The following is a 26,981-nucleotide window of genomic DNA, read 5'->3' on the forward strand; positions in this document are numbered from 1 at the left end:
CTGAGTAAAATGGAGCGCAAGAAAACGGGACAAGACAGGGCGAAGCTGGCCTTGCAATGCAACGGCTGCGATGAATGCGGATGTGATGGGCCATGGAAAACAGAAATTTTAGAAGCTCTCTGTACCTGAATTTTGAGTTAGCGTCGCTTCAGTTGCTATTTTGAACAAGGAAGTACGATTCATGAGCAGCCACATAATAATAATTGCACGTCCCAAAACAAATGTGTGAATATCAAGGACGCCCTGTAGGGAAGGGATCCGGAAATTTCAACCACCTGGGTCTCTTTAACAGGCACCTATTTACACGGGCCTCTAGCGTTCGCCTCCATCGGGATTCGAACCCGCGCAGTTCGCGTGGGCACCATAACAACTAGACCACCACGGCGGGTGCATAAGTACCCACATTCAGGCCGGTTTTTAAAGACGATAGTATTTCTAGGGATACTTGTGTTTAGAAAAAGTTTATTTCATCAGAGGATGCTACTAACAGTTGGGTAGAGCGTCGTAATCAACGACAGTAACATATACAAATGTCTAAGCCTATATAAATGAAACATTTTTACACAGATGTCCAAGTCCACAGGACGTCTTCAACACATGCTACTGTGGGCTAACACACACATACAACAATGTTATTTTCACATAAAATACATGACTTCGTGAACATACAAGCAAATATGTACAACAGATGTTATGGCGCAGTCAATGTACAGAATTGAATAATGTTAGCATGAAATGTATGTATACAAGAACGCACACTGATACGGAAACATGCACACACAGAAATAATAAATATATACATATTATATACATTCATCAAGCTCTGTCTGAAGACCTGTCTACAAGAACCAGGCTAGATGGAAAACCAGCCACACATGCCCATCAACCACGGACAGCAAACGGCATGACCACTGCCGTAGGAATTAATCTTCCCCAAGGAAGAACAATTCCTCCGACAAAAAGGACATAAGTTCGGAGTACAACAGTTTCAGAATCGGAAACAGAGCACGGCGATGGTGACCCGCTGCAGCAGCCTCGCACTTGTTACGCCACAAACAGAAAGCCACTGCAGCAGTTAGAAGGCGTGCAAAGCGACTACGCGAGCAGCGGCCAGATGTGACGAAACGATTAACTCCTAGGCCACGGAAACCAGTGTTAACGGCTCGCCAAAATACCCTTACAATTACACACTGCTGCAGCACATGCTGGTTGGACTCTTGTAGTGGACAGTTAGGACAAGTGGAAGATGGGACCATGCCTCACCTCTCCAGTCTGTCTCGTGTTGGGAGTACTCTCCATCTGTGGGAATCGAGCGCGCCCTCCCCTTTGGCGCCTCGTTCCCCAGCTAGCGCGTGTGTTGGCCCCACGCGGCTCGAGCGCCGGGGACCGCCGTTAATCGGCAGTATGGCGACCAGTCTGGTGCGAGCCATGCGTCGGCTTCCCGGCGCGTGGGCATGCGTCCGGGCATGCCTGGACATGCTCACATGCTCACGCCACCAAGCTAACTTACGTCACTGCGCAACGCATGTCCTCATTGGCCGCCAGTGACGACCCCCTTCCCCCTTGAGCTCGCTTCTGTCTGGCGCGGGCTTGCCCGCGGGCGATGCTCCCAGGCTAGCACGAGAGGTTGATGCGCTGCTCTAGCAGGCGGCTTCTCGTTCGTGTGCTCGACTGCTGCCCTTTGTGTGATAGTCGTAGCGCCGCTGGCAAACGTACTCGATCGGTCTTGCGGAGTTCCCTTTACGGCCTGCAAGCCCGTGGCTGTCGTACTGTGCTGCATCTTGGGTTAATAAACCCGTGTTGTTTGTTGACATCCTGCCTCGAGTGCCTTTTCTGCGCCGTGCCGGAGTCTACGAACCCGGCCGTAGCGTCTTTGTTCGCTGTGGCAGTGGAGAACGTCGCGTCCCTTCACGGTCGCCTCGTATGGTAAGCTTTGTGCTAAACCTATCTCCACATAACACCCTGCCTAAACCACCTGACAGCTTCGGCAGCCGCCCTCAGTGGCTGGTCCGCCCACTCAAGCTGTGGCTCAGGTCCAAGCGTGGTCGCTCCGGCTCCCGTTTCCTGGCTGCCTGCTGTTCCTGTGTGGCCCCCGCCCCAGCGACTTTCGGTGGTTGGCTGCCGCACGCATCTGGCAGCCACGCCTCGTTCCCGGCTGCCAACCTCTCCTGTCCGGCAAACTTCAAGCGGGCTGGCTGCTCGCTCTTGTGCAGTCTTCCCCGTTCCTCCTGGGCTGCGGACCTTCTCCCGGCAGTGGGCTCTCCCCGGTGGTGGAACTTGTGGTGGAACTTTCGGTGGAACTTTTGTGCGGCCATGGCTGACCTATCGACTTGTACCTTTGGGAAGACGTCACCCCCTTGTTGGACTTTGCCCCGTTGGCCAGCCCCCTTGCGGCTGAGCTGACCTTGCCACTTGGCCTCGGACAGCCTCTTTCACAGGCTGGCCTCGGTCTTTAGGAGGGGGGGGATGTGGGAATCGAGCGCGCCCTCCCCTTTGGCGGCTCGTTCCCCAGCTAGCGCGTGTTGGCCCCGCGCGAATCGAGCGCCGGGGACCGCCGTTAATCGGCAGTATGGCGACCACGGCGGCAGCGCCAGGCCTCTTTGTCTGGTGCGAGCCATGCGTCGGCTTCCCGGCGCGCGGGCATGCGTCCGGGCATGCCTGGACATGCTCACATGCTCACGCCACCAAGCTAGCTTACGTCACTGCGCAACGCCTGTCCTCATTGGGCGCCAGTGACGACCCCCTTCCCCTTGAGCTCGCTTCTGTGTGGCGCGGGCTTGCCCGCGGGAGATGCTCCCAGGCTAGCACGAAAGGTTGACGCGCTGCTCTAGCAGGCAGTTCTCGTTCGTGTGCTCGACTGCTGCCCTTTGTGTGATAGTCGTAGCGCCGCTGGCAAACGTACTCGATCGGTCTTGCGGAGTTCCCTTTACGGCCTGCAAGCCCGTGACTGTCGTACTGTGCTGCATCTTGGGTTAATAAACCCGTGTTGTTTGTTGACATCCTGCCTCGAGCGCCTTTTCTGCGCCGTGCCGGAGTCGACGAACCCGGCCGTAGCGTCTTTGTTCGCTGCGGCAGTGGAGAACGTCGCGTCCCTTCAAGGTCGCCTCTTATGGTAAGCTTTGTGCTAAACCTATCTCCACACATCCCAGCCGCCACATGAAGTCGCGGAGATGGCCAGGCAGAAAGGAAGCCGTTATCGCGCTCCACGAGACACGACTGGAATGCGCCAGACAAGCTGGAGGAACCAGAGGGAGCAGCAGCGCCGCCGTTGTATCTACAACATGGTTTTCTAGAATGTTTACATCAGGGCAAGCCTGCTGAACGTGGCGATGAAATGCTACTGCCGTGGAGTAAAATGCAGGCATGTTAAGTGCTTGCGGCGCAGAGTTAAGCCGTGCTCCCGGTAACAAATAGCATATGTTGGTGCCTAAGAAATAGCAGGCAAGATCACGCGCGGGACACTGATCACCGCGTAAGAATTGAGAAGCAAGAATCACAGAGAAAGCAGCCGGCAGCGAACAGACACGGATGCATTTTTCTTGTAAAAAATTACAAGAAAAATGCATCAGCCAAGCATCCATAGATCTGTCTTCTAAAGAGTTAGAATATCTCAGGCTCACGTGCGTAGTATAGTGTCACTTCGTAATGTTTTTTCTTATTGTCTGTTTTTATGCTGAGTATGATTTCGACGAGGTTGTCTTCCTGCTGATATCGCCTTGACGTGGTTCACGTGGCACATTTGATGACAATGATTTGGACTATGCTGGATATATTAGTGGCGTTTTTTCCAATAAACTTTCAGTTGTGAGTACAGCGCATGTCCTGTCTTTTCTCGTCCTTGTATTCGTTCTAGCGCTGCCCCATACATTACACTATGAACCCTAACCAACTCGCCCACCTTTCCGTTATTCTTCTTCCGACATACGGCGTCTGAGGGCACGCCCTTCGACTGAGCAGTGAAGACGCCACTGTGCCTTGAGTGCGTCCCACGACTCGGGACCGGATCCGAACAGGGAGGCGCGCTAGACTCTAGATAAACTCGAGCGCGAACGCGTGTCACGCAGAACGCGGATGTCAAGACGTCATGGTCTCACTGACGAAGAAAAAGCAAAGCAAGACTCGAGCGCTACTGGTCGATGATCGGAGACATAAACAGGCGATGGTGGTAATGGTATCACATTGGATCGCGACACGTAGGGAGCTAGCGCACTTGGCACGGAAGCGATCCAATCCACTAGACGACGAGCCACGCCGCCAAGTCCAGGCATATTGTGGTCCATGCACTAGTCGGTACGCATCTATCAAAGAGAAGTGCCGGAGAAGGCGACGCAGTCAGGTCCACCCCAACCCGGGCCCTGCACGTCAGCTCGCGTATCTAACGGAGCCAGCCGAGCGGCCTACACCTTGAAGAAGTCGAAACAAGACAAGGGGCGGGGGGAGAAGGTAATAAAGAAGATCGATAGAACAAGGTGGAGTCTCTTGTGTTCAGTTAATAAGTGAAGTTTTATTACATCTAATACATAGTTAAAATCGCCGGTGGGTATTACATGCCGACTGTAATACCCACCGTCTAGTGAAAAAATCACTAGACTTGGCTGCTCGGGCTGGCCCATTAGTACAGAGAATGCGTAGCCTGAATGACATAGGACGCAGTCGAAAGCCGGCACGCGACCTATAGCCCGCCATAGCAAACGGTGTGGTCCCGAAAAAGAGTTCGGTTAAAAATAATGATTCCAACTCCACTGAAGCGATGTGTCCCGAAAGAAAAGTAACATTCCAGGTTGAATGCGCGCTTGAACGCACGAACGTGGCCAATGGTAAAAAAATTGAACGCAGAAATTTTGGTCTGTCTGTCACACCATTCAGCCACCCGGCCAAAGTTTAGGCACTTGCCGAACGCCCAGCCATCTTGAACTGGTAGCTGCGTTCGTTCTTGTGAACATTGTCGATCAAAAAGCAAATATTAAGCATATCTGAGGAGCAACATCAATACGTAAGTATTAGGTGGTGTGCTCCTTTACTAGAAAATACATAGATACGTAATTCTAAAGACCCTATTGCTTCTTAGGCTGCGCTGAAAATGCGACGCTATGCACGAAAAAGCCCTCTGCCGACGATATGGTGCTGCCACCTGACAGTGGCCCTGGGTTATGCACAAGCTCATGTTTCCCGAAGCCACTGTCAGAGGCCAGTGGCTACGCTCTCTCCAAATGGTGCGAGAACAGCATCACGGGTGGCCGCGATGAGACCAGTACTCATGTAGTACGGCCGGCAGAGGACTATCGTCTTGCGACGACATTTGCAGTGAAGCACGCAGATTCGAGGCCAATTTTTTTCCACTTCTGTTTCTGTGTTTTGTCATTTTCGTTTTCAGTTTTATTTATTTTATCTTCTATGTAGTCAACGGCGTACCTACGCTCCGCATTTTCATCGGATTTTTTGCGCACCGCATGTTCACAGAAGACGAGAAACAGCGCGAACCACAGGAAAAGAGACGGGCCAGTCCTGTTGTCCTGTAGTTCGCGCTGTCTTTCATTTTCTATGAACATGTACCAACCGGCCCAAATAAGTGCTGCTGTTGTCACGGAGGCTTTCCCACACCTGGCTCGCTCTGGTTAGTTTTTTTTTCTTGGTCACCGAGGCTCATGTGCTCATACGCATTAGCTGTGGGAATGCTTTCAATAAAAAGGGCTCGTCCTGTCTGCCTCACCTTTTTTGTCCCGTTTTTCGCGCGTCATTTTCCCAAGTGTGCATCACCAACTAGTCCATGCTTCTACTCTTCTAAAATTAACAAAAAATATGGAAGGTGAAAAGGATTATCAGCAGTACTGGCTCTCAAGAAAAATGCTAAAGATTGACAATTGCAGAAGGTATATGTATGAAGCAGAAAATGACTTTGTTATCATAAACAAGGTTGGGGAACTAAATGAGGGGTTATGTCGCATGTATATATATAGAGAGGCAAGACTTATTGAAAGCAAGACATACAGAATAAAGGTCACCCTGTTCATGACGCTGACAGTCCTTTATGGCTGAAGGCTGATAAAAAACACCTCAGAAAAAAAAAGTTACGGCAGCTTTGCACTAGTGGTGCCAAGCCTGAAGAAGAGCGCAGCTGGGTGGCCTTCCTTGTATATCTTTGTTCTTTTTTTCCTTCTTTCTATTTCTTTCTTTCTCTCTCTATATATTTGTCGCTCTTTCTATCTTAAATTCATTTCCCTTTCTTTCTCGTTCTTTCTTTGTTTCTCTCTTTCTTTCCCGTTTTGTCTCCGCTTTAACAGCGAAGAGCTCGGCGTAAAATGCCGTGACCCAAAACTATAGTGTCTTCATGAATCGGCACGCGCGCTCTCTTCGTCCTCTTCGTCTTCATCTTCTGCTTCGCTGCCAGAACACGTGCGCAGATTTATTCAGCGTATAGCAAGGGGGTGAGAGAAACAGAAAGAAAAAAGAAAGAGCTGGAAAGAAAGAAAGAGGACGAGAGGAAATCTTGGCCAAAACTTTCCTCACGAGGCGGGGGGATTCGAAATCATGTACCCAGGATCCAATGGCGAGCGTCTCAGCCACTCAGCTATCCAGGCACGCTGACAGAAGACAGCATAGCATTGTACAGTGTCGCATAGCAAGGCAGCGAATCTGTTTTAGCTTAGCGTAAAATGTCTGTCGTGACCCAGATTGGAAACGCTCGCTTGTGCTTACAGAAGTGCTATGGAGGACATTGCATCGAATGAAATCTCTAGCGCTACTGAATGCCAGGTCGCTACAGAGCGATGCCACTGACGTCATCACGATTTGATACGGTCCACTTCCCTGATATGCTTAACCGAGGCGGGGAATAGCCGGATGCAAATTGATGAGGATAGCATTGACAGAATTGCCGGTGGAGTCAGCGTGTATGCCGAGGATGGATTCGACATATACCCGTGACAACATTCCAACTACGCAAGGCTGCTGCTGGCTTTGAACGGGGAGAAGCGTTGGCACTCAAGTTGAATGAAAGACCTAACTTTGTTGTACTGTGCATAATACCCTATGCCAACCGGAGCGAGGTGAAACGGTTGGTCTCGGTCAAGATCAGGAAGGACTGAGTTTGGTGGTGGGCGACTTGAGTGTCAACATCAAGCCTGAAAAGTGCCTATCCGATTACATAACAAGCTCGTTTGGCATGTCTACCCACGATCACCAGGCTTGAGTGCCGGCACGATTTTGTCTTGGGGGGCGCGAACTCCTGTTGCATCGCGGCTGGGAGAGGGGAAAAGCACTAATGTAGATGGGTGGGGGCAAGTGCCCTTTTTGCACCCCCCTGCCAACGCCCATGCCACCAGGGGGAACATGCATTGATCTGATCTTTAGCAACTTTAATGTGGACACTCTGCGCGAACTGTGCTAGCCACTACCAGTTTACCATAGCGATCACAAGACCCTGATGGCTAAAATGCTGAGTGGGAAAGCCCTCGGAAAACAATCAAGTCACTGGATGCTATCATGGGAAGTTGGAAGCGATTACGCCACGCCTTGCCAAGACAACCTTCCCACAAACCAGCCTGTACACATAGAAGGAGAATTTAATGGCGACGAAGATCTGCGCGATGAACGGGACGAAGATGGCTGCTCCTAGATTCATCCGGCTTGTCAACATAAAACGGTTCTAACACTGTCTCGGTGATTCATTTTAAAAAAATGCGGGAAGTCACGCAAAGCTTGGCACAGAGAAGATCCTCCAGCACGACAACACAGCAAAAGCTCCTTCTAAACAGACAGGACGTGCAAACACGGACTCCAGAAACAAGTCACGACACCACAAATGCCCACTAACAACTGAAGAGAAGCACCATTGCGGAAAAAAAAAGAAGGCACGAAAACTTATCTGCGCTGCCCATGTAATATCAGTCCGGCACACGTGGTGGTCTACGTGAAAGATAACTGTTAAGGCATTTGATTTCACATTTATGCAAGTTAATCAACGGTTGGCTCACGCATGCGCTACCACTAATAGCGATATGCCATGCCTCAGTCATCAGGCGCGTTTTAAATGCGAAGCATTTCTTAGCGAACCTTTGGCACTTTGAGCGTTTCTATCTACGTATCTATCTATCTAGCCGCCAACGTCTGGGTGTTCTCATGATCGCCCCCTTAGTTTGGTGTAGACCAAAGTTGGCATGAGAGGGTAAGAGGATTTGACGAATATGACTGTCGGGTCATGACATTAACAACGTGAAAATCCTGTCGCGTACGTCGTCAAACCCTTTCCTCCAGACACATGTGGCACATACCCGTCTACCACGCGCCGCGGTGTACGGGTATGCGCCACAGGTATGGTATGATCAACTTTATTGGGGTCCTGAAGATCAACCCTAAGTTAACGCAGGCGGCTCCCACGTTGGGACAGTAAGGTTTACCTTACAGCCATATCGTGGGCCTTCTGGACGGCCTGAACTTGATCTGAAAGAGCTCCACTGTCAAGGACTCTGCCACCAATCTCTTTCCTTGTCACAGTCTGTGAAAGCCACAGGACACTGCCAAAGAATGTGATCCGGAGTAATGATGCTATTGCACTTCTCGCAATTGATTTGTAACTCTCTTTCGGGATATATCTTGCTAATAAAGTTTGGATTCGGGTAAGTGCCTGTCTGTAACAATCTCAGAGTTACCGCTTGAGCTCTATTGAGCTTAGCGTGTGGCACTCGGAATTCTCTTCTGTTTATATAATAATGCTTCGTCACTTGGTGATTGACAGTTTATATCTACCCAGGAACGGCGAGAACAGACAGTGGTAACTTAAATGCGAGAGCGTTAAGAAAAACCGACATCAGCAGCGTTGAGCCGACGATTGCAAAGAATTAAAACTACGATGCCAGCAGGAATCAAACACAAGCATTCTGCGTGGCAATTAGGTATTCTACCACAGACCCCACCCCAGGTCTATAAACTGGTGTGGAAAATTACACCATTTCCCGCTAAAGGGGACCATGAGGCGATACGAAGCCGGAGCACTTGCACGATCGCGTTCCGTATGCCTTCGTCGGGCATGCTACCGACCTCGCGTCGTGGAACGCGAAGAGGAACGCTACGCGCGTCTTGTCTTCCCTCTAGCCTGGCCGTTAATTCTCACAGGGCGAGCGGCGAACGCGGTCGACGGGCGCGCGAGAGGGGGGCAGCGTAGGAGAGGAGAGAGAGGGGGAGGGGACGCGCATGCGCTGGCGCTCATCGCGGCGTTGCACAAAAGATAATTTCGGCATGTCTAGCCCGCATTTTAGAGGAAGAGTGGAGAGGGAGAGGGACAGTGGAGAGGGGGATGGGAAGTGGAGAAGGGAAGTAGAGAGGGTGAGTAAAGAGGGGGAAAGGGGAAGTGGAGAGGAGGAGTGGTGAGGGGGAGTGGAGAGGTGTGTGGCCAGGGTATGCGCATGCTCAGTAAGGGTGGTCCCGCAGCACACCACCACCACCACCACCGGTTTGAACTCCGCTGTAAGATGCTTCGCACCTATAACAGCCTTGCAGGCGTTTTTGTCAGTGCAACGTCAACTGTGATTGTGGTGCTGGCTATCTATTTTTGCAAGCAAGCAATAAACACTACATGATACTCCGATGATGTGTACTCCTACGATACAGGCGCCATATCAGATTAATGTCGGTGGTTTCAGTGCTGGCTCCGCTTTTATAGCAGTCTAATAAACATTGTACTTGTTCCTGTGATTCAGCAAGCTATATTGAAGCATTGCTCGACCCCGGAGGAATACATTAACGAAAGTTACCTATGATATTCACCTCATCGCACCGTAAAGTGCACTTAGTCCGCAAGAACGACGCAGTGTCCTCTTCATTTCTTACGAGGTTGGGCGATGGCCTCATGCTGACCGAGCATGATGCCAGATTGATTGACAGCCGCTTTGTAGACTAGACTACGTAGGCCACTTACGTCCATGTAGTCTACGAATACGACAAGCGCCATCCACTGATCTTGGTCTACGTGGCACTGTCCAGGCCTACCAGCCTCGACGACCTATATCGACAGACAATTTGTCGACAAAATGACCGAGGCATCCCCAATTTCCAACAGCTGTACCTCATACTTTACTACACATGGACCCCTCGTCACCGCTATCACGACCGGATCCGATAACAAGTCATGACCAGCTGCTGGTGCTCACTGATCACGGTGATGTTGGCCTTGTTCAAGAACTGTCAACAACTTCTTCCACACATGCACAAGTGTTCGTGAAACTTGAGTGCGTTCTCTATCATAAGCGACAAGTATAAGCACTACATATCAGCTTACCGCTTCTGGTGTTGCTAATACCCACGTTGCCGTTGGCAGCGTTACCCAGCTGTAAACAACTTGTTATATAACACATATGCGGCTCTTCAACACATATGTGTGCTTATAAAATTTATACAAATCTTTAGCGTCATTTTGTAACGTTTCGCTCAGTAAAAAGAATTACGCCACAGTCACCTTCCCGCCGCATGCTTCGCATAACATCGACTCCCACGGTGCGTGGGATCTGCCGAATTTTTTCATTCCAATCTTTTTCGTAGACCCCCCATGCGTGCCGAATAGATAGGTGTGCCTATTGCATGGGCATGCGCAGATAAGTTATCGTGCCTTCTTTCTTTTCCACCGCTGTGCGTCTCTTCAGTTGTTAGTTTGGCGCTTGTAGTGTCGTGACTTGTCTCTTGTGTCCGTGTTTGCACGCCCTGTCTTTGTAGAATGAATATATCTAGCAAAACTTGCTTACAACATATCAAACCGAGTTGCAATATAACAAAAGCTACTTAGAACAAAGCAAAAGGTTAACATAGCAGCCACCGCCCTTAGCCTAAAGACCAGCTTCGCTGCGCCAAGCCTTGCGCGTCTTGACTTTCTTTCGTGTCTTTCTTTCACTCTTTCTGCCTTCTTCTCTTTAATCCCTCTCTTTCACGTGTTTGATTTCATTTGACACCGGCTGCGCACGGTAGTGCGTCTTGGCCAATTCCTGTGGCCACTGGAGGAGTTTTCTGGTGCACAAACGACGGCGAGCGCTGTTAAAGCACACAGACAGAACAAAACCACGTTCCAAGAAAGAGCCTCTGAAGTGGCCGCGGTGCACTACATTTTAGCCTTTCAGTCACTTAAACCTGTTTGAAAATAACGATTGCATGAATTTTTAGAGTTTTACAGATGCCTTCGTGCAGTCGTCGCTGTAGCTTTCACATTTCAACACAGAATAGCCTGTGATTGCATCCACGCTGTGCCGCAAACACTGGTCCGTAGGTTTCAGGAATGCTCTTCGGTCTGATAGCATTATCTGCCCATATTTCGTTAGTCCACAAAGTATTGTAATGAGTTCTCGTACATGTCGCGTATATCGAGACCCACACCGAGTCTTTGTCGCGAACCGACCCATTCATGGCAGAGATTTCTTTCGGTTACCTCACTAAAGCCACAGAGAGGAAAAAGAAAAAAAAATGAAGCCGGCAGAAAGCTGAGTAATTATCCGTGCAGTTGAACTGCTGGTCTTTTTTTGCTATATCTTTCAACCATGGCTCCGTGAGAGTTGCGTGTTCAGGCGTCTCGTGCAAAGGAAAAAAAATGGGTAGCTACGTACGAGTGGTGCGAAGAGTGAGGAAACCCTCCTCACCACTCTCAACAGGGGCATAGCCAGAAATTATTTTCGGGGTCGTTCGAACCCTCCCGGCCCCTGACTCTCTCTTCCTTTTCCCACCCCTTGCCATACTACATATACTATAAGTAGGGCGCCGTCTGTTTGGTTTCATCCGAAGAAATGCGATAAACATTCGCCGGTACAACATTTGACTATTCGAATTAATCCGATAAACTCCGATTTCAAGGGCCAATATGACCTGGTTCCATTCTTTATCGAAAGGGCAAGTTCTAACCGCTCATTGATACATCTCCTGGTTTGACCGATTTAAAGTTTACCGCGCGTAGCTGTATTAGGCGACGCAGCTGTACTGTGCTCCGACTCAGCTTCCTACATGCAGAAGCTTCACAAGGACTTGCAACTCTCCAACTCCGAATTCAAGGCGCTTCACTTCAAAGAACCGTGCCACCAACTCAGCAACACTCCGGATGATGGAATCATGACCAGCTCGTTTAACGTATTTCACAATTTTGTCGTGCACTTTTCTGCCCTGTTGAAATCGTCGCAGGAGCTGCGCCGTAAGTTTGGTCTTGTGTGCTTGGCCATGGGCATACCCATCAAGTCGCTGAAAACTGTATGTTTGTCGAGGTGGTTCTCTTTTTATGAAGCTCTGGAAGATATTTTGGACTACTGGAGCACCATTTTGTCTTTCTTGAGAAGCGACGAAGCCAAGGGAACGAAGTGTGAGAAGGTCAAGAGTTATTTCATCGCCTGAAGCTGTGCACGACTTGCTCGTTACGATGAGGTTTCTGAAGACCAATTCGTCTGCCGTGCTCTCAATCAATAAGGAACTTGAGGCAGAGAGTACCCTGGCACACCAAGTTCATCCCTTACTGGGGGTTCGTTTGCACGCACTCATCAGTCAATGGCGCGATCCAACCGAGGTCTTCGCATCAGATGTCAGAAGTCTGTTGGACCTCCTTGACCAGGATGACGGCTTAACGATTGTCGCAGACATTCACGGATACTACGCTGCTCTCGCCGAAAAGTGGAGACAGACATCTGAGAAGAACCTGTGCAATCAACTCCAGTACACCAAAGGATCGTTTTGGTACTGTGTTCAAATTGGGAATCCAAATGTGAAAGATGAGCTGGCCTGCGCGTTCCAAACCTATGCGCCTATTTTTCGATTAGTGCTTCTTGAAACTGACGACATGAACCAGCTCCTGATTGATTTTGCGAACTATCAGTGCTGTGAAATATGTAACGTTGTTGAACCCCTGTCGTTTTGGAGACTTCGCAATGTCCAGTTGCCAGTGCTTTCTCGCTGCGCGCTCCGTCTTCTGGCGTTTCCTGTTTCTAGCGCTAACGTTGAAAGGGCATTTTCAAAGCTGAGAGTCGTCAACCGAAGGGAACGCGCTCCGATCCCCGACAGCAACCTCCCAAAGTATGCTTGCGTGTTTTACAATAAGCTTTAAGCTAAGGATGTTATACGCACAAATAATGGTGTTTTGTGTGCAAATATTCCGCTTATGCACATATGTTTTTGTGTATTCCAACCCTCTTGAAAAATTAATGGCGTTTTTCACTGGGAGATCCGGAGCAGGTTTTTTTGCTCCGTGGCGACGAATCTGAATTTCACTGGTAGATTCGGAGCGGGTCCGCGCGTTTCACTGGTAGTTTCAGGGCAACTCGCTCCGAGGCGGATTGCTCTCACTTGCTCCGCCGCCAAGTGGCGGATTCGGGCGAAAACACGACGGGCAGCATACGTCACATCCGTCATTGTGCGTTCGCTGAGCGGCTGAGCTTCGCAAAATGGCTGCGTTTGCTGCTGGGGTGGAACTTCTATCTAGCGACGAGAGCAGTTCCAGCAGCTCGTCCAGCTCCAACGAAGAAGACTGCGAAGAGACGCAGGTGCTGTACGAAGGCTTCTTTCGGGAAGCTTTCTCGGAGCCTCTCGGAGAAGATATGCTTGGTGAACGTTAAGAAAATTCCGACGCACCTGTGATATTCTAAAGCAGTAGGACTTCTAAGGCGGCAGGTACGTAACTACTCAGATGGAAAAAAATCCTGCTCAGAACGTTCCCCATTTTTGCGAGCGCCGATTGCGGCCGTTGCCACGTGCACCTACATACCGTACGTCTATGTGACCAGCCTTCACGCGGAGCTATCAAGAGTTATCATTAAGGACAGAATTTATTATCAGTGTGAAGTACGTAGCACTTACCACTGAGATCGTTCCCGCCGTTCCTAAGCACGCCCAGCAACAGGCGACGCACAGCCGGAGTGAGTTCCATGGGCTCGTCCATGCTCGCAACACAACTGTTGTATTTGTCGAATATTGGGCAGGGTTGCCAGGTACTCTGAGAGCTACCCGCCAAATTTCGGCCCATTAATAGCCCAAAAGTAGCCAAACGTAATTAATAAAAAATAGCCCAAAATAGCCAAAGAGTAAATATGAAAAAAAAAAACTTCTATTTATTATTTTTTGTGCAGAGATAGTTTCACATGAATAAAACAAAAAAAAATGAAGCAGTATTAAAAGAGAAATCAATACCTTTTGTGGGGAGTTACCCATATCAGGGGCGTAGCCAAGGGGGGGGTTGGGGGGGTTCAACCCCCCCCCCCGAAATTTTTCAGTTTTGCTTGCGTATATATACACGCACACGTACAAACGCACGCACGAACATACATAAAGTATGGTTGAACCCCCCCCCCGGAAAAAAATTTCTGGCTACGCCCCTGACCCATATGATATGCATATCTCCAAGTGTGCTGCTCCATGCAAGATCGCGTATGTGGTGCGGATAGTGGCAACAGAAAGGAAATGCCACTTTATTTGCTGGCATTTCTATTTTCTTGTTGCTTTATTAATTTGTTTTCTTTGAAGTGACGCCAGCCACAATGTGATGATCGTAGCCAAAGGAATGGAGAACCCAATGAAGTTACTTCGTGTGTGCTTTCATTGACACTTTGTATTTAAATCCACAAATTTGTCCGCTGTCAGAGGGAGCGACTCAGCAGCAACGCGAAACCCGGCAAAAGAAGCTTCGCCTTCAAAGGAAGGGAATGAATTCATTATTACTGACTACCGTAACTGTATGGTGGAGGCTGCTGATACCTAAATAATGCAAAATGCCAAGGAAAAGATAGTAGAAAGAGTGAAGGAAAGATAACTGTGTACGTAAACACTTGATTCACAACGAACTTGAGGCACAACAACCACTAAAGAGGAGAAAAGGCATCGGAAAACAAGCGTTTCAAGCGAAGGCAGGTAATAGCCCAAATGTAGCCAAATAGCCAACGACTAAAAATCCCTCCAAGTCCACAAAAAAGTAGCCCAATTTGGCTATTTATAGCCCAACCTGGCAACCCTGATATTGGGAAGCAGCCCCCCACTTCGGAGTAGCTTTTTAATTGGAGGACCCCGTGGCGAAAAGGAGGAAGAAGGGCAACCCGGGGGGACTCGTTTTCGGGGTTGCGACCGAAGCGGCCCGCAATTTGGAGGCGACTACGAGTACGGTAAGAGCGGAGAACGTCCTTGACATCGTCGTTTTACGACCTACACGCCCACTCCGTGAAAGAATACTGAAAGCCATAGGGACCGTCACCCAACACAGGGAAAGCAGCGTTTTCTCCCACTGTTCTCCAAGTCTGCTGCACCTGCGGGGTGCAGAGAAAAACTCTTTTGACTGTGCTTGTGTTTCTGTATTTCTATTTTCCTTTTTTTCCCTCTCTACGAGAGCACTGTAAATGCGTTCAAACCTAGCGGACGTGTTGATTCTCTGTCGTCGTCCAACCTACTAAAGAAAGTTTTGCCTCCCCGCTATTCTGCCACAATAACAACAAAATTGTATCCCTGCTGTTCGCGACTGTGTGGTCGAAATGCGTGCCTTGCAGTGGCGGCCAAAGTTGCCATAGAAATCTAGAGAGCGGAAAAAAGAATTGTTTCCGTAACCGGTTCACGTGACTTCCGGGGCGTTCCCCCGCGGAGCATTTCCGTGTTCCACTGGCAGATTTGCTTCATGAAATCCGAGTGCTCGCTCCGGGATTTCAGCGGCCGCTCTGGATCTCCCAGTGAAAAACGCCATAAGATGTGCTTCGTGTGTATTGATGTTTTAGTGTTCAGATATGAATTGATATAAAATTTTGGGGTTTTGAGAATAATGCAAAACTCCAAATTTCGGAGAACTGGGGATTTACGAGAAATAAACTCCGATAAATGCCGAATGTCCGCCAAAAATATAGACTCCGATAAACGCCCGCCGATATTCAAGAAATATAAACACCGAAAAAAACGGAGCCCTAACTAGAAGAAGGCTGAAATATAGATGAGAAAACCTGGGTCAGGGGTCGCTGCTGCGCTTTCGTGAAAAGTGCCCCCTTTTTCGGAAGTGTCGTAATGCGTTCGCGCACGTCTCTCCACCGGCGCTTTGTTTACATTGCGGCTCTCTTTGTCTCCCCCTCTCGTTTTCTGCGCATGCGCTCTTCTAGGCGCTGTTATGATCGGCTTTCACGGCTAGGCTCCGCTCGGCCGTTGGAATGATTCGGCGGCATCTGCCCTGCTTTCTTCACCGTCAGCATTCCCCGAATAAGTGTGCCTGATGCAGCGACAGCACGGCGGTGGTGTCCTGAACCCTTAAAAGCTGTCAGTTCCGCTCGTCGATCGCTTTGGACCCACCCGGCCGTGTATGACGGTTTTATGGTCTGGGCGTGAGCTGTTTCTTTTTTATTTATTTACCCTAAGGGCCCGAAGTGGAAGTTACATAGGGGGGTGTAACAATTCATATTGTGAGCGCAGCAAATCAGTGACTCTTCTTTGTCATCTCGACATATCATCATCATTTGTGCAACTTCCTCATCTGTATATATCATCATCATTGTAGAACAGCTCGAGCTAGACTCGAATAAAGCGGTTCCTCATAAGTGGTGGAGGTGCTGGGTAGGAACATCCAAAAAGTGTAAATAGAAAACAAAAAACAAAAGAAGAGAAGAACGCTGAAGAGAAAATTTGCTAGTAGTACGCTGCTTCTCGTCTTACATCATCGCACAGCATTTCCTACGTTATACAAAAAATAAACTTACGTCATATGACCTGCATATTCAGGCATCGCAACAATATGGCAAGGAAGTTTTTTAAGATTTTACTTGCTCCAACGCCTCATTTAGAGCTACCTTGAATGCAGAGTGATCAGTTATTTCGGCTATATTACTTGGGAGACTATTCCATTCTGAAATGGCTAGATGCAGGCATGAAAACTGTAATAGGTTAGTACGTGGAAAAGGTTGTTCAACCTTAAGTATGTGATTGTTGCGTTGAAAAATCTTTTTGGCGGGTAAGATGTGAGCGTGAGGGAAAGTACTTGGTTGGTGGAAAAGCTGATGGAAAAAGGCTAACAGGCATATTTTCTTTCTAGTCTGAAATGAAATGAGACCGAGGTCACGCTCTATTTTCGTGATGCTTAATTGCTGTGAATAATTACCTGTAATAAAGCGCGCTGCCTTGTTTTGCAAAGATCCTAATTTGTTAATAAGATACATCTGGTGCGGGTTCCATATAAATGAGGCGTACTTGCAGTCAAGGCTGCTTGGAAGAAGCGGGCACCTGTGCACTGCTTTGTCCAACGTTCTGCGAGATGCACCGGACAATTAGCCGAGCGCCTGAGATCCCTCATCCTTTCTCACACTCCGCGGTGCGTTTATGGCTTTGTGACCCTGCCGGGAGCTGGCCGTCTGCTGCGCCGGCGGCACTATCGAGGCAGGCAAAGATTGCACCTGACAACACGGCCAGTTTTGGGGAATTTGCGCCGATCCCTTCATTGTGTGTATATGGTGCCCCGTTGTGTATTTTGTTCACCTTTGAGCCGGGTGTGCCGCTTCTCTCTTTTCCGGGGTGGGAAGGACGCTTTGGGGGCGGAGGTGAAGACAACTTGTTGATTGGACTATCCTGGACTCAACGGTTTTCTCCAACAGGGAATCTGGGGAAGGCTTTAAAACCCGAGCGTCGAGACGTTCCAGACACACGCTACCAAATCGTCACGTAAATAAATTTCTTGTCATCAGCTCCGGCTCCTGAGCTCGGCTTATCCCCTGGCCCCCGACCACATCAGCGCTCTCTCGAGCTGTGCTGAGCAGCAGTGCGCGTGCTCATGTGAGCGTGCTTGCGCGTTAACCTCGCGCTGCGCTTGCTGTAGTGTTGAATTGAACTGCAGCTCGTGTTTTCGCGGGGTCGGCGAAGATGGTGTAGAGCACGTTTGTCAAGAGACTGGCCAAGAAAGCCACCCTTTTGGCGATGGTAATGCCCAGGTGGTCGAGAAAATGAAAGGTGGAAAATTAATTAGTGCGCCTTAGAAATACCGCCATGATCGCGCGGAACACTTACGACGAGAACGTCTGCGACCTCGGTACGAAAACACACGCAAGAAAAGTCGCCGTGCTTCAAAACGTGTGTGCATATGACGTTGATAAATGACGCAACCAGCATGCACTAATTCATGCCTACCCCAGTTTGGCATGAAAACACCCGAAAACGGGCGTGTCCTCCCGGAAACGGATTTTGAGCTGGGCTTCTTGGTAAATGATTTTTGGGGTTAAGTGCACAAGGGCAGAGGATGAAACGCCACGAAGAGAACGATGGGACAAGAGCTTCGTTCTTTTGTTGCCCTTGTTCTCGCCGCGCTGTTTTATTCTCTGCTCTAATTATAAACTGCTGTTGCCAATGCAGAAGGGCGAAAGGTGCGCTCGCGTTTGCTAGGTTCTCTGTTCCGTTTTTGCACATAAGTTCTCTCCAAGTTTAAGGTGGGCTGTTTTTCTGGTCCTGCGGTTTCTGAAAATAGAACAATGTGAAGAACACGACTGCTGCAGGCACGCAGGCACGCGCGCGCACGCACGCACGCACACACACACACACACACACACACACACACACACACACACACACACACACACACACACACACACACACACACACACACACACACACACACACACACACACACACACACACACACACACACTGTTTCGTCTAGCAGCACTTGAGCGAATGGTAACATTTTGTCCTGCTTTACCTCAGAAACACGGGCGAGATTTTTCTGTAACCAATTACAATGACTTTGTACACAGTAGTCAATGTCTAGAAAGAACGGAATGCAGCAATACCCGTTCCACCAATGTGCCCTCTTTACACGTTTGAAATAAAACGGAAAAGTTAAGTAGCTTGAGCGCCCGCTTTTACGAGGTACAAAAATGTTTGTCTTCATACAGTGGATGAACGACATATAAAACGATCAGAAATGGTCTTTGTTTTGGTAAGCACAGCGTACAATAAATGATACAAGGACTTTCAAAGGCTTATCAGAATAAACTAATCGAGTTAGTAACGATAAGAAATACTATCGCCATTTGTGCACTTGTGTGATGAATCTACGATACAGATGTCACGCGGCTGCCTTACTGTCTCGCAGGCCGTAAGTTGGATTATCGGAGAGCACCAGTGCAGATACGCAATCGCGATCTCTGTGTTCGCGCTATGCGCAGTACCACAACGGGTTTTCACAGCAGCTGGCGCTCCAGTCTGCTCTTTCCTGAAGGTACTGAACGGACGCGACGATATGAAAGGAGTCGACTAAACTTTATTGCTGTATGCGTAAGGACCACTCGGTCTGCCGTACGACAACGATCAAAATAAGGTGCGCAAAATAAATGACCATTTCAATATGCGCACAGCTTGGCGCTTGTTTTGCTTGTGCAAAATTTCCCTTCAATATGCAGTTTCAAAGTTCTATTCAGTGCTTATAATCTACTCAAGGCTGATGGCACTACTCGGTATACACCAGAGCAAGCCTGTCTCGCACCCAGGCTGCTGGCGAGCCGAGCGGATACTCTCGCACCCAGACGCCGGGCTGCCAAGGCGCGCGCGGGCAGCACCAAGTAAACAGCGCAGGCTGCAGTTCTGAGGCATTAAAGTGCGAAAAAGTACCCGTTCACGCCGCTTCAGTGTATAAGAGCTCGTCTGGGCACTACTGTGTCTTCTTTGGATGCAAAAACAAGCGGCGCAACAAGAGGATATTAGCGTTGCCGGCGACGATTACGACGCGCCACGGAAATAGTGCCGGTGCGGTGTTTTCAGCTTCGCCGCGAGTGGATAACTGTGATTCAAGCAAAAAAACTAGGAGCCGAGTGAAAATGCGCGAGTAAGTGCATTAACTGTGTGTTTTCTGCGGCGTGATGCCCACCTATTTCATTTTGCGAACCTAATTTGCGTGACACGCAGCTGGGTTGAAGGCAGGCGTCAGCTTTGTGTGGGGGTGCACTTCATACCTTTGAGCGTTTCCTTTGACGAAAATCTAGTGCAAGGTAGTGCTTTCAAGCACAAGCAATCAGCATGCTTTGCCAATTTCAACGTAGTATTAAGCTTTAGTGCTTTTGATGGCATGCACGCCTTCGAGATTTCGTCTTCAAAAGGTAATAAATGGCACGGTGCTCCTCAACAGCTGGCCAGAATTTCGTGCTTTCATTTCAGTGTTTCATGTCCCCGAATTTATTTGGACATGAGGCATCAAGCTGCACATAATACATATATTGGCACGTAAGTAAACAGTACTCGCGCCAGTGTTCTTTACGTCGCAGGCGTAGCTAACCGGCTTAACTAAGAGTAACAGTTTCGCTTGTAAAGCACCATCGTTAAAAGAATAAAATCGCTCAGGTAGCTTCCAAAAGGGATCGCTGAACGATACTGAAGGTTATACTCTCTGATAGCACGCTTTTGTGAGCAAGACGCATTATTGTAAGAGCGCTCGTGAAAAAAAATTGCGTTCCTCGAAACTACCCGTAAAGCAGGGGCGTAGCCAGGGGGGGGGGGGGGGGGGGCAGGGGGGGTTCAATCTCCTCCGAAATTTTTCAGTTTTGCTTTCGTATATGTATACATTCGCACATACAAACGCACGCACGAACATACATAAAGTATGGTTGAACCCCCCCCCCCCCCCCCGAAAAATACTTCTGGCTACGCCCCTGCCGTAAACTGCACGCTAATTATTACGCGATGCATGCTGAAATGATGAGCTTTCACAAAACCTTGTGCACAACTTGTAATATGGAGCAACAAAACATCGTTTCACTCTTTCGCGAGCTGCACTGCAATTGCGATTCACGCGTACTACAGCGAAAACCTTTTTTTTACAAATGTAACAGCGTACGTATCTGACGAGGTTGCTTCCGCAGCCCACTCAGCACGTACTGTATACATTGTGGACTGGCATGAGCAAGATGTTCTTGATGTTCCAATAGAATCAGCGAAAATGTCCAGGCTAGAAGAGACGCGAAACACGCTCTCCGACGGGCTGAGTTTCGGGAATTTCACGTTTGCTCTGTGTAGCGTCTGCTGGCGTGGCAGCCCGCGCGTGTTGTTTCGTCGCGTGAGCGATAGATGGCGCGACGCACAATGCAAATATGGCGATGCGCATGGAATTCGCTGTGTTCTGGTCTATAAGAAGGGTGCGCACCGACTTGTGGAATGACGTGGCTTTCCTTGTAAAGTGGAAACGCAATCACCGGCAGCACGCGCTCCGCCGAACACGCGCGTGAGCCGACGACCTTCGACGTTTTCAGCGGCGCACCAGGGGAGCATCCGGCGCTGGCGTCGCGCGCGCATACTTTAGGCTGCCTCGTCTACACTCGGCGACAACTTCTCTTGGTAGTACTGTAGAAGCTACAGAAGCCACACGTTTCCCTGCGCGCGCGCCTACAAGTAGTACCTATCTCCACTTCTCTCCCAGCACCTGCTTGCGCTTCTCCTGCGTTCTCGCTTCTGCTCTCGTGGCACGTGTGTTACTCTCCTCCTCTAGTCTCCTCTCCTTCAAGTGGTAGAGCGCTGCGCGCGTTCAGTCCAGCGCTTGCTTCTAGTGACTCCTCTGAAATGCGTGCTCGACATGCCGAAATTCTCTCCTGCGCAGCGCCGCGATGAGAGCCAGCGCATGCGCGTCCCCTCCCCCTCTCTCTTCTCTCCAACGTTGCCTCCCTCTCGCGCGCCTGTCGACCGCGTTCCCCGCTCGCCCTGTGGGAATTAACGGCTAGGCTGGAGGGAAGACACGACGCGCGTAATGTTCCTTTTCGCTTTCCACGATGCCAGGTTGGTGGCATGCCCTAGGTCGGTAGCATGCCCAACAAACGCCAACGGAACGCGATCGTGCAAGTGCTCCGGCTTCGCATCGCCTCATGGTCCCCTTTAGCGGGAGATGGTGTGATTTTTTTAGTTTTCAATTTTCAGTGTTACCTAACTCTACTTTCAGTGTTACCTAACGTGCAGCTAAAGAAATTTATTTCTTCGTCCCCGGCGAAATTCTGGAGGTATCTATCGCCAAATAAAAAATCAGCATCTGCTCCTGTCATAGACAATAATGCTGTGACTAAGAGCTCAGAAGTAGCGCGCATAATCAATGAATACTGCTTCTCAGTTTTCACTAATGATAACGGCATATAAGCCGAGTTTCTTTTGTTTGCTGATTTGCCTCCAATTGACAATATACAAGTAGAGGGACTATTTTCCCTCTTGCTCAAGCTAGATGAGAAGAAATCCAGTGGGATTGACAACATACCGAACGCCTTTTTAGTGCGCTACGCAGAATGATGTTCCAAGTACCTCAGCCTAATATTTCGCAAATCCCTTTCTCGAGCAGAACTTCCAGCGCTTGTTCTATGTATCGTTTTCTTCGTCCCGTCCACGCTGTTTTTGCCCATTATGTATCACCAACTAGCCCAACTTTCAGCCTTGCTGCAGAACTTCCCCATGACTGGCGTTAAGCCAAAATAACTCCCATACCAAAACAAAAGCAAACCAGTCCATACCCTCCGCGCACAGGCCAGTATCACTGTTATGCGTGTGTTAAAGTTCTAGAACACATAATATTCAAGCACCCTTGTGTGTTCATCGAAAGCAACAATATAAAAGACAGTCGTCAGCACGGCTTCGACGCGGCATGTTACGCAACTGCTTGAAATGGTACATGACCTTGCCATTGGTTTGGACAAACAAAGCGAAATTGATATATTTCTTGATTTTGAAAAAGCGTTTGACCACGTTTCACAGCGTAAGCGACTTATCAAACTAAAACCAATTCTGAAAAATGACTCTTTGGATCGAAGAATACTTGAGCTGCAGGCACGAGTGCGTCATGGTCGGCGTCGTCCACGCCGGTCCAATGCGGCATACCTCAGGGAGGCCTCTTTTCTTTTTGCTTTTTATAAATGATATCGTCCGTGACATTCCACTAAGATAAGGCTTTTCGCAGACGACTGCGTGCTTTATCAAGAAGTTAAAGCTTGCAGCGACCAAATTCTCTTAAACAACTCTTTATCCAAAATTCAAGATTGGTGCGCAAAATGGCAAATCAACATAAACTCGAAAAAAATTGTAGCGATGACCACAACGCGCTCAAGGGATCATTTAAAATTCCAATACAACCTAGGCAATCACTCCTTGTCTTTCTTCTCGCAGTATACGTACCTTGGCCTTTTCATCGCACCAGATTTAAGATGGAACGAAGATCTATCTTATATTGAGAAAAAGGGTTCCAGAAAATTAGGTTACTTAAGACGGGCACTAGCTAAGGCAACCCGCGAGACTATACTCGCACATAAAACGGACGTAATACTAGAATACGCGTCGGCTGTCTGGGACCCGCACACAAAAGCTAACATAGATATACTCGAATCGGTGCAGCGAAAAGCTGTAAGATTCATATTGTCGCGACGTCAAGAGAGAGGTCGTGACGCCAAGATCGAGAGAAGAGCAGCAGGTCGGTCTTTTTAATACCGCGCGCCAGCGAGTTTTTCTTTCTTCTTTCTGGCTCTTGTATGACGCGTATGAGCCCTTTGCGCTTTCGTCTTTCTCGCAGCGCGCAAGTGGCATTTGCCTCCCTCCGAAAGAGGCATCGTCCCGATGCACAGCCTAAGCGCTCTACTTTGAAAAGCGCGCACATATGCACTGGAACCCAACCAGAGTTAGCTGGACAGGTACGGTTTCATCCGCACGACATGCACGACTTCGGTTGAATGCTTCCGGCGACTCGAACTGCAATCACTGTCGGGAACGACCTCGTAGTTCACGTCGTTCAAGCGTCGGATGACTCTGTATGGACCAAAGTATCGTGTCAGCAGCTTTTCAGAAAGTCCGCGTCGACGTATTGGGCTAACGAATCTGTGTCGCAGGTCGTACCGTTTCGCATCTTTATGTTGCTGATGACAAATGCGCACGCGGGCAAGCTGTCTGGCTTCCTCGGCGCGCTGAGTAAATTCTTCGGCGTCAGTATCAATGTCGTCACGCTCGTGCGGCAGCATAGCGTCCAACGTTGCCGTCACTTCGCGACCATGGATTAAACTGAACGGTGTCATTCCAGTAGTTTCCTGTCGAGCGGTATTATAGCCGAAGGTCACGTAAGGCAAGAGTTCGTCCCAGGTTTTATGTTCCGTGTTGGTGTACATGGAGAGCATATCTGCGAGGGTCTTGTTTGGGGATGGTACGCAGTTGTTCTCCGGTGAGCTGTACCGCTGAGCCTGAGAACCGACTCCAAAGGTTCCGCCGTGAAGGCAGTTCCTCTGTCTGTGATGACCACTGTTGGGGCGCCGTGCCGAAGGACGACGTTTTCGATGAAGACGTGAGCCGCTTCTGCTGCTGTGCCCCCCTGCATAGCTTTAGTCTCCGCGTAGCGAGACAGGTAATCAGTGGCGACAATGATCCATCGGTTCCCGGCGGTAGAAGTTGGGAATGGGCCCGGGAAATTCATTCCAATTAGGGCGAATGGCCTTGCTGGTACTTCGACAGAATGTAGCAGGCCAGCTGGTTTACCGGGGGGCGCTTTGCGTCTTTGGCAGTCAGCAAAAGTCTGGACGTGATGTTTTACAGCAGCAGGTAGTTTTGGCCAGTAGTACTTTCGTCGCAGTCGGGACAATGTTCGGGTGTAGCCTAGGTGACCGGAAGTGGCCTCGTCATGGCAGGCTTCCAAAATTTCTTTTCGCAATGATGAAGGCACGACGAGCAAGTATGCGCTGCCGGTTGGAGAAAAGTTCTTCTTGTAGAGAACGTCTTTCCGTAAACAAAAAGACGGCAGTCATCTGGCAAAAAATCGCGGCACGTCTTTAAGTCGTCCTTCCAAGAAATCGATGAGTGGAAGCAGCTCTAGGTCGCCGCGCTGCTCTTGTGAAATAGTGGCCGTGTTGACGACTTCGAAGAATGCGGCGTCCATGGATTCGTCATAAATAGCGGCAGGCTCGACGAGCGACCGCGAGAGGCAGTCGGCGTCAGTATGCCTCTTTCCTGATTTATAAGTTATGGTCATATCAAATTCTTGAAGCCGAAGACTCCAGCGCGCCAAACGGCCAGATGGATCTTTCAGGTTAGTGAGCCAGCAGAGCTAATGGTGATCGCTGACGACCTTGAATGAGCGCCCGTACAAATATGGACGAAATTTGATAACTGCCCACACCACAGCGAGACATTCCTTCTCGGTAGTGGAGTATAGTTCTCCTCGGTGCGACAGAAAGCTCTGCTGTCATAGGCTATCACTTTTTCAGTGCCGTCTTGCCACTGTGCCAGTACGGCGCCCAGGGCTACATTGCCGGCGTCGGTGTGAAGTGCTGTTGGCGCTTCTTGGTCAAAGTGCGCAAGAACTGGAGGTGTTTGGAGGCGTTGACGTAAGTCATTAAAGGCCATTTGTTCCTTTTTGCCCCTAAGAAAGGGAACATCCTCTCGTGTGAGTCGTGTCAAAGGTGCCGCAATAGACGAAAAGTCCGCGATGAATCTTCGGTAATAGGGACATAGTCTTAAGAAGCGCCTTACTGCTTTTTTGTCGTGTGGTGCAGGAAAGTTTGCAACAGCGTCTATTTTGTCTGGGTCATGTGGAACACCCTCGTGACTTACGACGTGGCATAGGAAGGAAAGCTCACTGAAACCAAAATGGCATTTTTCTGGTTTTAACGTCAGGCCAGCCGAAAGGATAGCTTGGAGAACTGTGAATAACCGGCTTAGATGTTCTTCAATTGTAGCTAAGAAGACAATAACGTCGTCTAGATATGCCAAGCATGTTTGCCATTTCAGGCCTGATAGTACGGTGTCCATTAAACGCTGAAAAGTGGCTGGCGCTGAGCATAACCCGAATGGAAGGACTTTAAATTCATAAATACCGTCAGGCGTCACGAAGGCCGTTTTCTCACGATCGCGCTTGTCGACCTCTATCTGCCAATAGCCGCTTCGTAGGTCCATTGATGAGAAATAGCGTGCATGCCGCAGTCTATCCAGAAAATCGTCTATGCGTGGCAGCAGGTAAACGTCTTCCTTCGTGACTTGGTTTAACTTGCGGTAATCTATACAGAAGTGCAAGCTGCCGTCATTCTTTTTAACCAATACCACGGGGGATGCCCAACGACTTTTTGAAGGCTGTATGACGTCATCCTGGAGCATCTGCTGTACTTGCTTTTGAATCTCCTCGCGTTCTTTCGGAGACACAAGGTAGAGATTTTGTCGGATTGGTCTCGTGTTATCTTCAACAACGATTCGGTGCTTGGTCAATGGTGTTTGCCTGACCTTTGATGTACACGAAAAACAATCTTCGAACTGGTGTATCAGTTCCAGTAGGCGCTGCGTATCACAGGGTGACAGAGTAGAACAGATGTCGACAGACAAAGGCGTCAAGGCAGGCGTGGTCGCGTCGTGAGGTTGCAAAGCGAAACAATCTCTCGTTTGGTCGATGTCGTCGTAGTAGGCAATCGCGGTACCCTTTTGGATGGGACGGCGCTAGTTGCTGAAGTTGGTGAGGAGTACTTCTGCCTGCCCACCAGCTAGTGCCAGAACGCCTCTCGCGACGGTAACACCTTGCGTAAGCAATAGCGTAGCTATTTGCTCCGCTATCACATCCTTATGACACGGGTGCTTACATGATATAGACACAAGGCAGCAGGATCTCGGCGGGAGCGTCACATCGTCGGCTACTCGCAAACTCTCGTGTCGGTCGTCAGTGGTGGTCGTGGTGGTGTCGACATACCCTACTGAAACGATCCGTATATGCGGATCCGTACATACGGAATTATTGGAATATGGAAAGCCGCATGATGCGGAATCCGCATCTTACGGCAAGCCATATCGTGCGGAAAGATGCGGACATCCCCAGCTTATGGAAAGCTCCATATCGTGCGGAAAGATGCGGACATCCCCAGCTTATGGAAAGTGCCATATCATGCGGAAATATGCGGACAACAGCAGCTTACGGAAAACCACATAATGCGGAAATCATGCAGCTCTCTGTCGCATTATGCGAAAATCAGATGGACGTCCTAGACCTCGTGGAAAGCAACATAACAGGCAATTGGCCATTCACGTTATTTGTAAAGCTGTACTGTGTAGAAATCGTG

At 49.3% G+C, this 26,981-nt stretch overlaps 1 protein-coding gene across 2 annotated transcripts in view; it reads right to left on the minus strand.

The window, feature by feature from the left end:
- Positions 1-26,981, minus strand: part of LOC119389302 (monocarboxylate transporter 12) — a 372,577-nt gene that overhangs the window by 271,707 nt on the left and 73,889 nt on the right. The gene's annotated exons all lie outside the window — the stretch shown is intronic.

This window comes from Rhipicephalus sanguineus, chromosome 4 (assembly GCF_013339695.2).
Source record: "Rhipicephalus sanguineus isolate Rsan-2018 chromosome 4, BIME_Rsan_1.4, whole genome shotgun sequence".
In the NCBI taxonomy this organism is placed as follows: Eukaryota; Metazoa; Arthropoda; class Arachnida; order Ixodida; family Ixodidae; genus Rhipicephalus; species Rhipicephalus sanguineus.